Source organism: Pterocles gutturalis, unplaced genomic scaffold (assembly GCF_000699245.1).
Source record: "Pterocles gutturalis isolate BGI_N339 unplaced genomic scaffold, ASM69924v1 scaffold38815, whole genome shotgun sequence".
In the NCBI taxonomy this organism is placed as follows: Eukaryota; Metazoa; Chordata; class Aves; order Pterocliformes; family Pteroclidae; genus Pterocles; species Pterocles gutturalis.
The window spans coordinates 1,970-16,399 of record NW_010144660.1 but is presented as its reverse complement, the minus strand read 5'-3'; positions in this window follow the sequence as shown (position 1 = coordinate 16,399).

Below are 14,430 nucleotides of genomic sequence, written 5' to 3'. Positions count from 1 at the left end.
TGGCTCCCCTCTGAACAAGCTACAGTGAAGTGTGGCAGATGACAAGCTGAACAGGCCTCTACCAGGCAGCCAGCTCCATGCTGCACCTTTATTTATACAGGAGGAACAACACATATATAGAGATATTTTATACATATATATATATACATATCATATAGACATATTAAAAAATATATACCTATTTACGCATTCAGGTAAAACATGTAACAAGGGTTGGTTGAGAAGTGCTGCCAAGGCTGGGCAGTGGGGGGCAGGCAGGACCTCCCCGAGCCCCTCCTGGGGGTTGCTGGGGGAGCAGGCGCTACCCGGGCAGGAACCACCTCCCCCAGTGCCAGTTCTTCCCCATTTCACAGGGGCAAATCCTCAGCAGTTTGTCAAGCTCTGCTTGTTGTAACAAAAGCCTTCAAACCTCCTGACATTTTAAAGGGGTTCAGAGAACTAACACGAGCTAGTTAAAAACACCACGCAGAGTGCATACACACACCCACCCTGCTCTGAGCCGAACTCGCAGAACGCAAAGTTTGTACACCTAACAGCTCATCCTGCCCGCCCCTCTCCCGCAGGACTGCTCCGAAACAAGATCTGCTCTGCTGCTTTGCCTGGTGTGCTCTGAAAGCTCCCGGGGACCCCTCCTCATGGCAGGCGGGCAGACCGGACCCCTGTGTACGCCCGTACCGTGCCTGGCACGCAGAGGCTCTGAGCCCAGCGCGGCACCTCCAGGTGGTACCCGGCGTAAACAGATGCTGGAGAGCTCACACCATGGTATTTTTCCTGACCTTCAGCCAGAATTTTTGCTTCAGCTAATTTGAAACTCCTCCTCCTGGGAGACCACCCAAAACCTCTTTTTTACAGTTCAGGTTGGGTCTTAATCACCTGGACAAACAAAGTCCTGCAGCTCTTTTGATCTTTTCTGGTTAATCAAACTTCTGGGTCACTGTGCTGTTGCTGATGCCGCTCTCAGAATTCCTCTCACATACACCCATCTCCTCCTACTTCAGACAGCTGTGGAGTGCCAGGCAGCGCGGTAATTGCAGGCAGTCGCTGACACTAATAAGAGCGGCACAGCGCTCAGAAAGGGCTCGCCAGCCGAGCACAGGAGCCCGCGCTGAGCTCCCCGTTGCCAGATGGCTTTTGAAATGGCAATGAGACGAGGTCTGTCTGCACTGTGCTGCAGCACGGTTGCACCGTTTTATTACCCAATCCATTCCCAAACATCAGTGCACAGCTGCCTGCCTGCTTTGTTCGTGGCACAGACAATGCCCCCCCGCAACTGCTCCTACGGCAGCTTTAAACATCAGAGGGCTTAGGTGCACCCAAACACTGCTGCCAAGCTGCTCAGTTACAGCCCTCGCTCCCCTTTCAGTCCAGGATCAATCCATTTCCCACACCCTGTAGTAATCAGAGGCAGGGACTACTACAGAGAGAAATAAAAATGTGCAAGAAACAAAGGACAAGTAACAACATCCAGGTAACGCACGTACACTACCACCACCAGTATTCTGGCTCTTTTTCCACAGGTCCCAAATCTCCCCTAACACGGAACAGTCACACAGGGGCATTTTTGTATTAAACAATACCCTAAACTGCATCACCAGTCCTACTGTGCAACATAAGAGAAGGTTACAGCCTGTGCATTGAGTAGCCAGGCAATGAGCCCTCCTGCGTGACAGCTCTGCGATATTTTGACACTGTGCCAGAGCCTGACAGCAGCCCTGGATTACTGCCTCTTAGCCATGCCTCCAGGCTGCTCTTCCTGCCACACAACTCATCACTGTCCTGCTGTGAGCAACAGCACGCTCTGAATGCCAAACGCCAAGTTTTGGGTCAGGGTGTGTTTCACGCTACCTTTGTGTCGACGCAAAAGTGATGCCACAAAGCGGCGGGAAAGAAGGCATCGGGCTTTCGGACTAGAAAACATCGGAAGAATTGCTGGAGAAAATCCTGTGCCGCTGTAATAGAAAGATTGGTTTTGCAAAGTCGATAGTGCCCAAATAGGTGATGCAATAACAATGAGTAAACTTCTGTACTGTGCCATACTGATCCACAAGAGATCTTACACTAGGTGCTACAGGAACAGGGAAATTTCTGTTCAGGGGAATCCCACCTATTATGTCCTTTGCTTAAACAGACAAAAACCCCAAAATAGTGTTTTAATCTCTTGTTTGGGATATTTTTCATCTGATCAGATTCCTTTCAGAGAAACAGTGTTCTACAAAAAAATGACTTAACCCTTGGGAAGCCCTCCTGACAGTGGCACAGTGCAATCCCAAAGAAACGTGCCCCTCAGATGAGTCCAGCATAGCCTGCTGACAGCACTTAAGGCATTCCTCTCTTCACTCAGCATTATAAAACTGTTTAAGAGTTTCGTTTCAGGTCCTACCAACACTAACACGCAGGATAAATACTCTCTTCACCCAATGGCCTTGTGGGTGCTCTCTTAAGCACCTCCAGTTTGCTACATAATACCCAAGGAAACATGACAATCAACATCTTACACGTTAAATTCTGTCAGACTTCAAAACGCAAGCAGGATTTTACTGCAGCTGCTCTGTTCTTACCCTCCTCTGACACTGAAAAGACCAGCCTGTCTGGGATTGCCCCGACTGGTGTGCAGAAATTAAGTTCATAATGAAAGAGAAGCCATTCACAGAAATAATCTATTAAGCCCAGAGCAGAAAATTCATACCCCAGGACACACACCAGCACATACATGGAAGACACTGTGAGCTCATCGTGGTTGGACTGTGTCGGCAGAGTTGGTGTCAATCCGCAGAGTTTCACTGTCAGCACAGCTACCGCTGTCTGCACTGCCACGCTAGAACAGACTAATTAAGCCTAATAGTTAGCTCTCAATCCTGCCCCCAATGTGTCCAACAAACCTCCAGACAGTTCAGGAAAACTCATTTTCATTTTCATTCATTTCCAACAAACCTCCAGACAGTTCAGGAAAAACTTGCCCATTTTCATTTTCAGCAGTAGTATGTGCTATTGAGACTTGTCAGAGATGCCGACATCTAAATATGCTTCCCAAACTTCAGAGTTTTGACTGCTTCACTGTATTTCCTGAATGCATTATGCCTGCAATTTCCCCCCTCTGAATCACACAGCTCATCCGTGTCAAAATAAATTTATCACCTATTAATTTCCATTCTTCTGCTCAGACAGCTATTCCTCACCTCCAGAAGACAAGGGCAATGCCATGGCAGGGCATCAGGATGCTAATCGAAAATCACGCAGGAGGTTACAGCAATTCCCCTCTCTGCAGTGGGCACACTTGGCACTCTTCTGACTGTAGGTTCCTGGTAAAATATAAACCAGGTATCTTTTTTCAGTTTTGAGACAGCTCTTCCCTGAGTTCATGGACTTGGGTGTCCACTTTACCTCTTTCAATTAAAAGAGAATTGCAGTTTTTCTTGTTCTGCTGTAATAGATGAAGGCTTGTTCCCACAAAACATTTCACAGGGAAGTTAAACCATCCACAGAAAACATGTCATAAATGATGAAAAGCTGTCACCTTTGATAATTCCCTTTTCAAGAGAAAACAAGAAAACAGAAAACAAGCATGTTTGAAAGGAGCAAGAGACAATTCTTAAAGGAAACTAAATCCACTGATCTGACACCGGTGGTACAGCTGGCTCGAGCTCTACTTCTTGACCATCCACATAAAAACAAAACACCATTTTCTAGTATGGAGTAACTCAATCTCTCACAGGAAAGCTCTCCATTTGATTAAAACCACTGCATGTTGGCTCTCAGTCAAATTAAACTCAGTTTTGCTTTAACTGTAACTCTGTTTTACGATGCTTCCTTGTTACAATCAGAGTGGGTGTATTTTTCCATGAGAAAGCACTGGCACAACCGCAAAGGACATGTACTTGTATCACGCTTCCACCGTAATCCCGGGCAAAGCAAAAGCTGAATAAATGAGTTGTTTTCATGTCTGGGAACTCAGGTGGTCAGCACCAGTTCTCTCTCATCTGAAAATCACTGGACGTCGCTGCCACTTGCCAGCAGGAAGCACGGCTGCTCGCTGAACACCGCTCTGCCAGCACGACGCTGCCGTCTCTCATTCAGAAGACGTTAATTTAATTAACAATATTTCAACAGACAAAAGGAAAAAGCCTGTTGGTCACTGTATACAGCTTCCCAGCTTCTATTCTTTGAATATACAAACTCATCACAGACCTGCCACCGATACAACACGCAAGCTGTCAATCCGCTTGGCTGTAGGATGCCTATAGCACACAATAAACAACCCCTCCACCTCGTACATTTACTCAGCATCTCCTCATCCCCCAACTACATTAAAAAGGTGGTTCCTTTTTGGAAGTACCTTATAATGTTCTCAGAATACCAAAAAACTGTCCAACTGACTTCGGATACGGTTCTTTTTAAAAATACACCTACAGGATTCCTTCTTCCTTCTCAACTCAGTGGCAGAGGCAGGAATAAACTTTCAGTCTCCCCAAACCAGTTTTGTATCCACATGTTCCTGTTGTCTTGCTGGTGGCTAAAAGAAATGGCAGTGAAGCATACCATCCCCAGCTCGGCACAGCTTGAGAAATAGGATTCTCACAGCTCACACAAACATCCCTTCATAGCACATGAGGAAACGTCAACATTGCTCTTTAATGCCCGGTCTGCTAGAGATGCATGCTCAGATAGCTCTGCCAAAATCGTGGTATCAAATGACAAACTCTCGTATCATCCCATCGACTTGCACTGGAACACGCTCCTGAAAGGCATTTCCGAAACATCAGAAATGCACGCATCCAGAAGTTGCAAAAATAACCCCAGGAAACAAAAAAAGAGGTAACAATAGCAGAATTCATTGCAGGAGCAGCGGCATAGCAGAGCAATGACAGAAGATCAAGTCCTAACAATGTACACAAGTCATGCAGAACTCCCATGACTGCTATCATTGTATTCAATCGCAGGAAAGACAGAAAATCAAACACTGAAGCACATAGGCAAGTTTCCTCCTACAGTTTAGTATGGAAGTTTTTGGCAAAACAATGTTTTTTACTACCAGCTTCAGTATCTCACCTCACTATTCATTCAGGGGCAGATCAGATTCAAATGGTTTTCTTTCTAATTGACAATATTTTACTCACCATGAATCCTAATAAGAGACACTTGCAACGAGACACATCCAGAAAAAACCCAGTCTGAATGGCTTCAATTGACTTGTCTCCTTCTGGGTCCAAACCTACCCTGCTGCTCTTGGCAGGTGCATTTACCAACAGGAGACAGCGACCAGCTCGGTTCTCAGCTAGAAATGCACAATGGTCTTTGCTGAGTAGGACTGTCAGGTTGGCTCCACTGTGTCAACAGCAGACTGAGCTACTACTGCAGATGTAATCATTTTTGCAGCCATTCACTATCCAGCTTGCTGCATTAAAGTCGAAGATTTCCTGTGCTCAATTTTAACTGTAAATCAATCATCAGGCCTGATCACAGGCTGAGTGAGAACAGCCTTTATATCCTCAGAGATGGTAAAAGGAAAGAGAAGAGAGACAATAACTGGCATGAAATGGAACCCGTGCTGCAGGGGAAAACCAGAGACTTGCATCCCGCAGGCTTCTAGTTACCCCCCTGCCCTTCAGCTCCAAGCTGAATGTGCTGCTACTGGAAGATACCAAGTCTTGCTCAGTAGTTGTATACACATCCCAAAGGCAGTAAGGGAAATGGCAGGATATGAAAGCTGGCTAAAACCAAAATCCCAACAACAAAATGCTGCCATCAGTGCAGCAGCATACATCTGGTAAACAATAACTGAAATAGCCAACAGTTGCAAAAAGGGGGGCAAAGAAATTCGAAGAGAGAATTTGCTGTATTATGTCAAATAAATTGCTTACTTCTCAGAATATCCACATGCCATGAGTGTCTTACGGTACACTTGTCACCTTAAATGTCTGTCCACAAGATGTAAGTGTATATCTGATAATGGTTTGCATGCAATGTTCTGCACATCATGTTCTGAATGTCTTCCGAGAACCTGAGCCATTGGCTCAGTGACTGAGAAGTGCACCTCACTCACGCATGACTGTGCCTGAGACTTCACGAAGAGGCCAGACCTACCTGTGGGTCTCTGCAAAGCAAACACCAGCTTCAGGAAAGGCAGTAAACACGTGAATACCTCTTAAACAAATAATTACACTAGCGCAATACTGGGAGAATGGATGCATTCCAGACTTGCACTCAGTTGAGAAAGTTGAGTTTCTGGGTAACAAATTTGTTCATCAGCACTTGACATTAATCCCTTTGTTCTCTGTACCTATGGAGCTGCTCCCATATGTTTTCTGTAGTTAACAGATAGACTATGGGGATCTGTCTGTTACCTGCAAGTACGCTGAATACTGAAGAAAGAGCATAATTTCTAAGTTTTTTCTTTTTTAATGGTTAAAAAGCTTCCTTGCTGACAGTACATTCTGAATGCCTACACAAACATTTTATTTGACTTTGCAGGTCTCACAGGTTTCCCATAGCCCTTCTTTCCCCTCTGAATGGGCCTGAAGTTCAAACTCTTCCAGTAATACCCAACTGTAACTCCCACCTGCACTGTCAAAATTCTCCAACACTACTGATATCTCAAGAGGCCCACTGGGAGCCTGAAGGCTCTGGATCTTTTGGATTAAGGTACAGTAAAATATTACTTTTAATTAAGCATAATTTTATATAATTAATTTGCACAGAAAGCATTAATTTACCTTGCTATCTCAAATTTCCCCAGAGAAAAGCTTTCCAGCTCAGATGATCCCCACATCTATTGTTATAAATCATCGTACCTTAGTAGGGCAGCCTGCTAGTATGAAGAGCTTCCCACACACTCGTTCTAATCAAAACAGAAATGCTGCCATAGATGGCACACAGATGAATTCCAGCCTTCAGCAAAAACAAATCTTGCCACAAGATGCTCTGTAGAGCCAATCTGTCAGCATCACTGAGGCTCTCTCCATTCACAACTCTGGTGTTTCACATGTATCAGCAACCCAGGAATCATCAGTATGAGCCAAGTCAACCACAACCCCAGTGACGAGGCAGTCTCGTTTCCCAGACTTGCCCCTTTTGGAAAACCATTCCCTAAAGTCCTGTTCTTATCTATTAAAGTCAAGGCTGTCGTCCACTTTTACTAAGACTGTGCAGAATTTTGCCTGGTGTACTTAGAGATGTGCAGTGTAGTGTGTGCGGAGATGCCCACTTGAGCACCAGCTTTCTTAGTTTGCCTTGGAGAAGGGAAGAAGCACTTCATCATGATAGCAACATCATTTCATGCAGCATCTCATACACAAAACCCACCTACAGTATGATCCTTCAGGAATTTAATTTATAGTTTTGGAGGGCTGCACACAGCCAAAGGTTATGAGCCTCTCTTGCAGCAAGCCTTCCCTGCCTCTTCTGTGGAGCTCACACTGAACTAGAGTGGAGGTGGGGGAGGATGATTACTTACTGTTTTGCACTGTAGGTGGGGATTGACAGGCAGGCTTTCAACATCAGCCAAGAAGTAATCAGCAATTACAGATTGTATTGTGTGACGAAGACCATGCTGCGCACACGTGGAGCGCTCTGGCTGCACACCATCTCCTCGCCAAGAGTTAATGAGATAATTTTTCTGCTTGGAGGCTACAGCACTGCTAAATCCATGAGTAAAGGCAGCTTTGCACAAGCAGTACCTCCCATAGAGCAGGCCCCTGAAACAAAACATTACCTAATTGTAAGGGGCAGCTCAACAGCTACAGCCAAGAAAGGCTCCTCCTCTCTGACAGTAACTGCTCACAAGTGGGATGTGTTGTTGGAACATGAGGAGCTCTGGGATCTGTGTGCATACTCTCAAGGCTGTTCACATCCCTTCAACACGTCTTTGGTGGGTGGCCTTTCTCCATTTCATTTTTGATTGTTTCTACCCCCTCGTCTTTCCCTCAAAGTGCTGTCATTATTATTATTCTTCTAACTGCTGTTCCCTAGCCTGATTAAGGCTCTCCGGGTATAGGAGGTATTTTAAATTTTGTTTTAATAAAACAAAGCAACAACACAGCAGAGAACCCTCAGGTCTTTGAGTGGATTCAGGCAAAGCTTGGTGTTTTGATCATCCCTGCTAATTGTTTCTAGACGGATCAGAATAAAGTATTTAAGGTATTTAGGCCTACGCCTAACTTAAAGCTAGGAATCATTACATTATCTTCAGCCTGATGGTGCCTCTCTTCATCTGCATATGTATCTTGCTGAATCAGTAAAACAGTGCAGGAAAACAACTCTCATGCCTGCTAATATTTGAACTTCTTAAGGTTTCTTATTAAAAAGCACTCCCCTGAGAATGAAATCTGAAATAGGGTCAGCAGAGACTTTAAGAGGATTTTGTAGTCCGTGTAAGATTTCATGAGGAAAACAGATGCAGAAGACAATTATCAACTAAATGAAATCAGTAAGGACGAATCTCATCAACAAATGCCCCATTTAGGCTTGTTCGACTGCACAGGCAGAATGGGTGGTCTGCAAAACAGGTTAACAATTAATACTAAAGGGATGGCTCTGCCAGCATTTCCCACTGAAACCATTTACAGGCTGTATGTAAATCCTGACCCTTATAAGGACAAATTTCCAAGCTCAAGTCCAAACTTTTAAGTGTTTAGCAGTGAGTATGGAGGCCAGACTTTCAGGAGCTTGGGTCTCATTTAGACATTTAAGAAAGGGTTTTTGCAAGTCTTTGTGTAAGCAACTGGAGACCCCTGAAAATAGGCTATGTGTTACAAGAAGCAGTTTCTGTTGCACGAAAAAAACCCCTTTCCTTAACCAGGGTCATACCTAGCAGCACAGACAGAAGTCTGGTATGTTTCAGCACAAAATTGCAAGAGTCCAATGCTGCAACAATCTATCAACATCTTATACATCATAACCAGGCGAGGCTTTGCAGCCGGACAACACATTACAGCATATGAACCTGTGTTCAGTGGAGATTATTACCCTAACCCTTAACGCAGTGGAACAATGCAGTAAACATGCAATTATGCCCACCAGCTGGCTGGGGCAAGCATTCAGTCCTCTGCTCCTTGTATCAGTAATGACAGCCAGCTACACAAAATTTTACAGTAAGGTGAAGTCGTCCATGCACCTCAAGCAAACACAGGCTTAAGCCTAGCTCAACATAAGAGCCTGGGAATCATTGCTTTCTGATCCCTGTGACAGTCTGCTTGATTCAAGTGTTAGATGTGAATTTATACAGGAAAAAAAAATAAAGAAGGAAAAAAAAGGCAGCCACCATGTCTTTGCCACAATGGGAGGTGACAGTTCACGCCACCATCTCAGGATGTGATAACCCGAGAGCAGCCCCAGTCCGTGAGGGATGTTGGTGTTCTGTAATGAGCAGTGAGCAAGAGGCAGGAGTTTGAAGCACAGCCCTAGGTGTCAGTTATTCTACCTTGTCAGGAAAGAGTAATTAGAGAATAACTCCCTGTTGCCTTCAACTCTCTCCTGCCACCCCCACTGATTCTCGTCCATCATCATGAAGACTTCTCTCAGTGATTCGTTATGAGAGGGCTGCTTTTGTAAGGGAGGCACTGAGAAGAATTTTCCACTTCTCCCTCTCTCCCTCCCTCTTTGCATGGCAGCAATCTCATTTCATTACAAGTCCAGGATCCTAATGTCAGCACCTTCGGGCACCTGCTAATAAGGAACAAGCAGCTGCCAGGGACAGGAGATGCAATGAGTGCATTAAAAAACACTTCTGAGAAAGCAAACCCATCACATGTTTCCAATGGGGAAGGTGATCAAAAGGTAAGGGCCTGTGAAAAGCTGAATGAAATCCTGGAGGGGGGGAGGGAGAGCCCGTAAAGTACACAGTAAAAGCACCATCAGGCAGGATGAAAGAGAGCAAAGAAGCCTGGGCAAATACTGGTTTACCTCCAGGACATTAAGAAGAAATATAGGGCAAATATATATTTGCACATATAGTACCAAGAGGCACAAAGCATTTCAAAAGGGGTGAGAATATTCAGAACAACTGAGCTCAGCAACAGCACTGGGTTCGAACTCCACCCATTTTGCTGGTTTTTCCTCCAAAAGTAATCACAAAATTTCTCTGTGCATGAAACAGCAAGAGGCCTTACTTATTGTAGTAAAGCACTCAGATTCATATGTGCACACACTACGTGTCTATAGAGATATTGCAAAGGAGGAATTTTCATTATTCTAATTCCTTTGACCTATTCTAGCCAGGCTCAGAGGATCCTCCAAAAAGAGCTGGAAGTTTGTAAAAGCCTTGTCAGCTTAAAGAAAGCTGTTTGCTAACTATATTATCATATATATCCACCCATATATATATATAAATGTAGTTATATGCCAAACTAAACTCTCCGTGTTCATTCTTCCAGGTCCATGTTGTAAATGGAGCACCTTTCCAGACCTGGGGCTGGAGTGTCCCAGGTGCTGAAGAGCCATCAGGGAGCTCTGAACTGGTTCTACACTGAAGAGAAACAACATTGCTTGAAAAAACAGCTTTACTTGAGACAAAGATTTAAAACGAGAGATATCAGCTCATCAGGTTTTGAAAGGTTTGAGAAAATTTGCATTTAGGGTAGGAACTGAACTGAGGCAAATCAAATTAATTGACATGATGGTAAGAAAGTCAACCTTTTTGTGGAAGCTGAATGTTGTGGGCTCACTACAAGTATGTTTCTGAAACTTCAGGTTTGAACAATACTTTTAAAGTAATAATTATAATTACACAGCAGAAGATAGACTGTGTTACTCTTATGCTCACTGGTGCCAGAACTACACACTTACCTCCCAAACAAGATAAAGTTCTCTCTGTAGATTGAAAAAAAAGCACAGCTCAGACTTGTTTTGAGTCAGCTTGCTGTGAGAGTGCCAAGGGAGAAAAGATTAAGGCTAAAAACCTGTCTCTCAACAGCTGTTAGAACATGTCAGGAATACCCAGAGGATGAATGTATTGAATTTGTGTAAGAACACTGACAGTCTGAAACTACAGAAAACTGAGTAATAGCAGGATATCACATGCTAATTTATCTAAAATGATGACTACTAGCAAAGGCTAAATATCACATTATTGACTCCATGACATTTAGTTCCAAAATTCTGATGTAGATTTATCTCTGTTAACAAACGATTTGTTCCTCATGAAGTCCTTTTAATAGAGACCTGAAGTTGAGAAAAGGTAGATGGGATAGGAAGAGAAAGATCCATCCAAAAAGCTTGACACTTACTAGCTGGTGGTATTTTAGTGTAGACCCCCCTGCTATCCCTTCATGCAGGCCTCAGTGCCTCTATTTCCCTATTGAGAAGCTGTGAGAAAACTGCTAGGAAAAAAAAAAATTAGTGTTTTACTATGCTGAGGCAGGCAGAGTTTTTATGCCTTAACAAGCCATAGCAGGACACACAAAAGCGTTATGAAAACCGATCTACTTCGCCTCTTCTACATATAACCTATAGAAGCTTTTCTTGTTGCCCTTGACGTCCCTGGCCAGATTTAACTCTATCAAGGCTTTAGCTTTCCTAACCTGATACCTGGCTGCTCAGACAATTTCTCTGTATTCCCTCCAGGCTTCCTGTCATTGCTTCCACTCTCTGTAGGCTTCCTTTTTGTGTATAAGTTTGTCCAGGAGTTCCTTGTTGATCCGTGCAAGCATGTTGTCATCTATCTTTGGCTTCCCAAGGAAACAGCTTGTTCCTAGGAAGGAAGGATTTAGTGTCTGCATTGTCCTCATACTCACACATTTTAAGTGATCACAGTACTCACTATATTTCTTTCTCCTACACTGAGTAAATTAGGTAGTATTATTAGCCTCCTTTTAATGAGGGGAACTGAGTAACCGAGATTGTGCAAGACATATCAAAAGTTTGTAGCAAGGCAGCAATAATAGCCTGATAACTCAAGCTACTGCCATAATCACCGGATCTCTTAAAACCCCACAATCATTCCATGTACCTGTTCTGTATTCACAGGACTTGTACTCCTTCAGCCAGCTCAGCTGGCAGCAGCTGATACCATCAGCTATGACTCTGTAAAATGATGCAATGCCAGATAACCCTAGATAGACAAAGAGGAGACAAATTTAATACTGCTTCAGTTAGGAAATACTAATTAAAACAGTGATCTACAAGTTTTCTCTGGATTGTTCCCACTGAATATAATGATTACCATATTGTTCTCTGAGTTGCTCCACTGTATCTGTTCTTTCACACTGATTTCTGTGTCTGGAAACCTGCTGTCTATGCATTATAGAACAGAGCTCCTAAAGCACATGAAGACCTGTCACCAGGGAAATCAAATATGTGAATTACAAGAGCACATGCACGGGGTTATCTCTACTTTTATGTGCAACACCACTAACAGAGGTTAATCTGAACGTGGATTACATTATGGGTAAACACATTTTGGGAAAAAAATAACTCTACCAATCCTATTTGTTTGGCCAGATTTTTTAAAATCTGCATAACACTGGTTTATTAAATTATTTATTATATGACAGCCACACTGCAATACTTAACTGTATTCAACCATATGCTTATGGTAGTACGAGATGAATTTGTCAACCTAAATTAATGGAATACAGACTCTGTTGTCACCAAACACAAACTGTGGTCCAACAGGTATTTTGGTGCTACTATTTAAAAGGCACCACCAGCAGCAAACTTCAAAACTCATGGTTACTTGAAAGGCAAATGAAACACCATTTCCAAAACAGAATGTGGTGTCTGGCATCAGCTCTCTGCTGAGGCTGAAAATCTAAAAGAACGACAATACTGGCATTATATTTTAGAATTAAAAGGAAAAGGAAAATCTGTCGTTTTACTAGTCAAATATACAAATCTCATGTTAGCTCAGCCAGCACAGATCAAGTTTCACTACTTGCCCTGGAAAGAAATACTCTTTTGGGAGGAATAATAATTATTTTAGTCAATCTTTGCAAGTTGGGCCCAGGAGAAGGAATTAAAAACAGCAAGATAAGACTGATGGCAGTAGTTAAATTTCTAACATAACAGTGGGAGAGGCCAGCCTGACTCATCAGCAAAGAAAAGATAATGAGAGATTAAAAGGCCACACTCATTCCCACACAATTCCCAGACTTCCTAGTAACTCAAGCTGAACACTGTGAAAGCTAAATAAAGATATAACTAGTTTTTATATTAACTAAAGCAGCTTGATAAGCTACCAAAACTGCAAATGTAAATCAAATCTCCAGAAAAGATATTCTGGACAACATTCACACCCTGCAAATAAGAACAGCAAGTATGTCTCGGGCCACAAATTTCACAGGCTCTCACAGTACCTCTCTTAATACCAACATGAAGGATGCAGCCGCTGAAGAGCTCACGTGATTTGGGTTTTGTTTTGTTGAGTTGTGTGTGATGCAGCTAAGAGCTACTGCAATAAGCATCTTCTTCCTTAGCTGGCTAGAATAGCAAGGGAGGTCTAGATACGGATATCCAGAAGATCACAGAAATAGCATTGCACCTCTGTATTATGCCTACATGGATTATGCCTACAGAAAAGCACAGAAGGATGGCAACAAACTGAAGTGTAGTTGTCTCGTCAGCCTAATAATAGGCTAAAGCCTGGAAAAAGAAACAAGGAAAGGATGGTATTGAAATTTAACCCCTTACCCACTCTGACAAATTATTTAGCCCTTCTTCACACGTCTAGAGATTATTCACGAGATGAAAAAAATAAAATCACATAAATAAAAGAACATGTACCTGTCTCTGCCAAGCTGCTGTGGTTAGTTTCTGCTTCAGAAATAACAGAAAGACTGTCTACCAAATGCCCCAGACTATCAGTGAGAAGGTAAAAAAAAATTGACACCTCTAGCTGAAAGAGTAGAGAACCAAAGAGAAATTAAATTTGTACCTCCAGTTCATACAAGAGTGATTACTCTAGAATGTTTTCATATGAAAATTAAAATTGCATTGTTTCTTTCTAAGGCATGAGCTTCTAAAATGGTGAAGCACTCTTATTTGTGGAATAATTGATCTATAGTCATAAGACACAGTATTGTCAAAAGCCTACCTTTCTGGTAAATGTTATTGTTTCACAAAGTGTAATGTTTGCTGTGGTTACGGAGATGGGATGTTACATTCTCCACAGTGGAGCAGGCCTTATCCACTCCTGCAGGATATGATACAGTTTGGTTTGATTCAGCAGCAGCTCTTACAGTGACTTCCAATTTTTATTTCCAATCCAGATGAAAAATGCTTTCTCAAAAAGAAAGTAGGTCACAAGATACAGCAATTACTCTTTAAAATATTAGAAAACACTTTTTCACAAGATACATACAGGGTACAGTTTCAGGTTGTTACTTTCAATATTCACAGTAAAATAGTTTTGAAAAATAATCTAAGTGCAGCTCAGAGCCATCAAGTGCCAGTTTATTTTGTTCTGTAGAAATATTTATAAGATACCAAATGCCAGCTGAG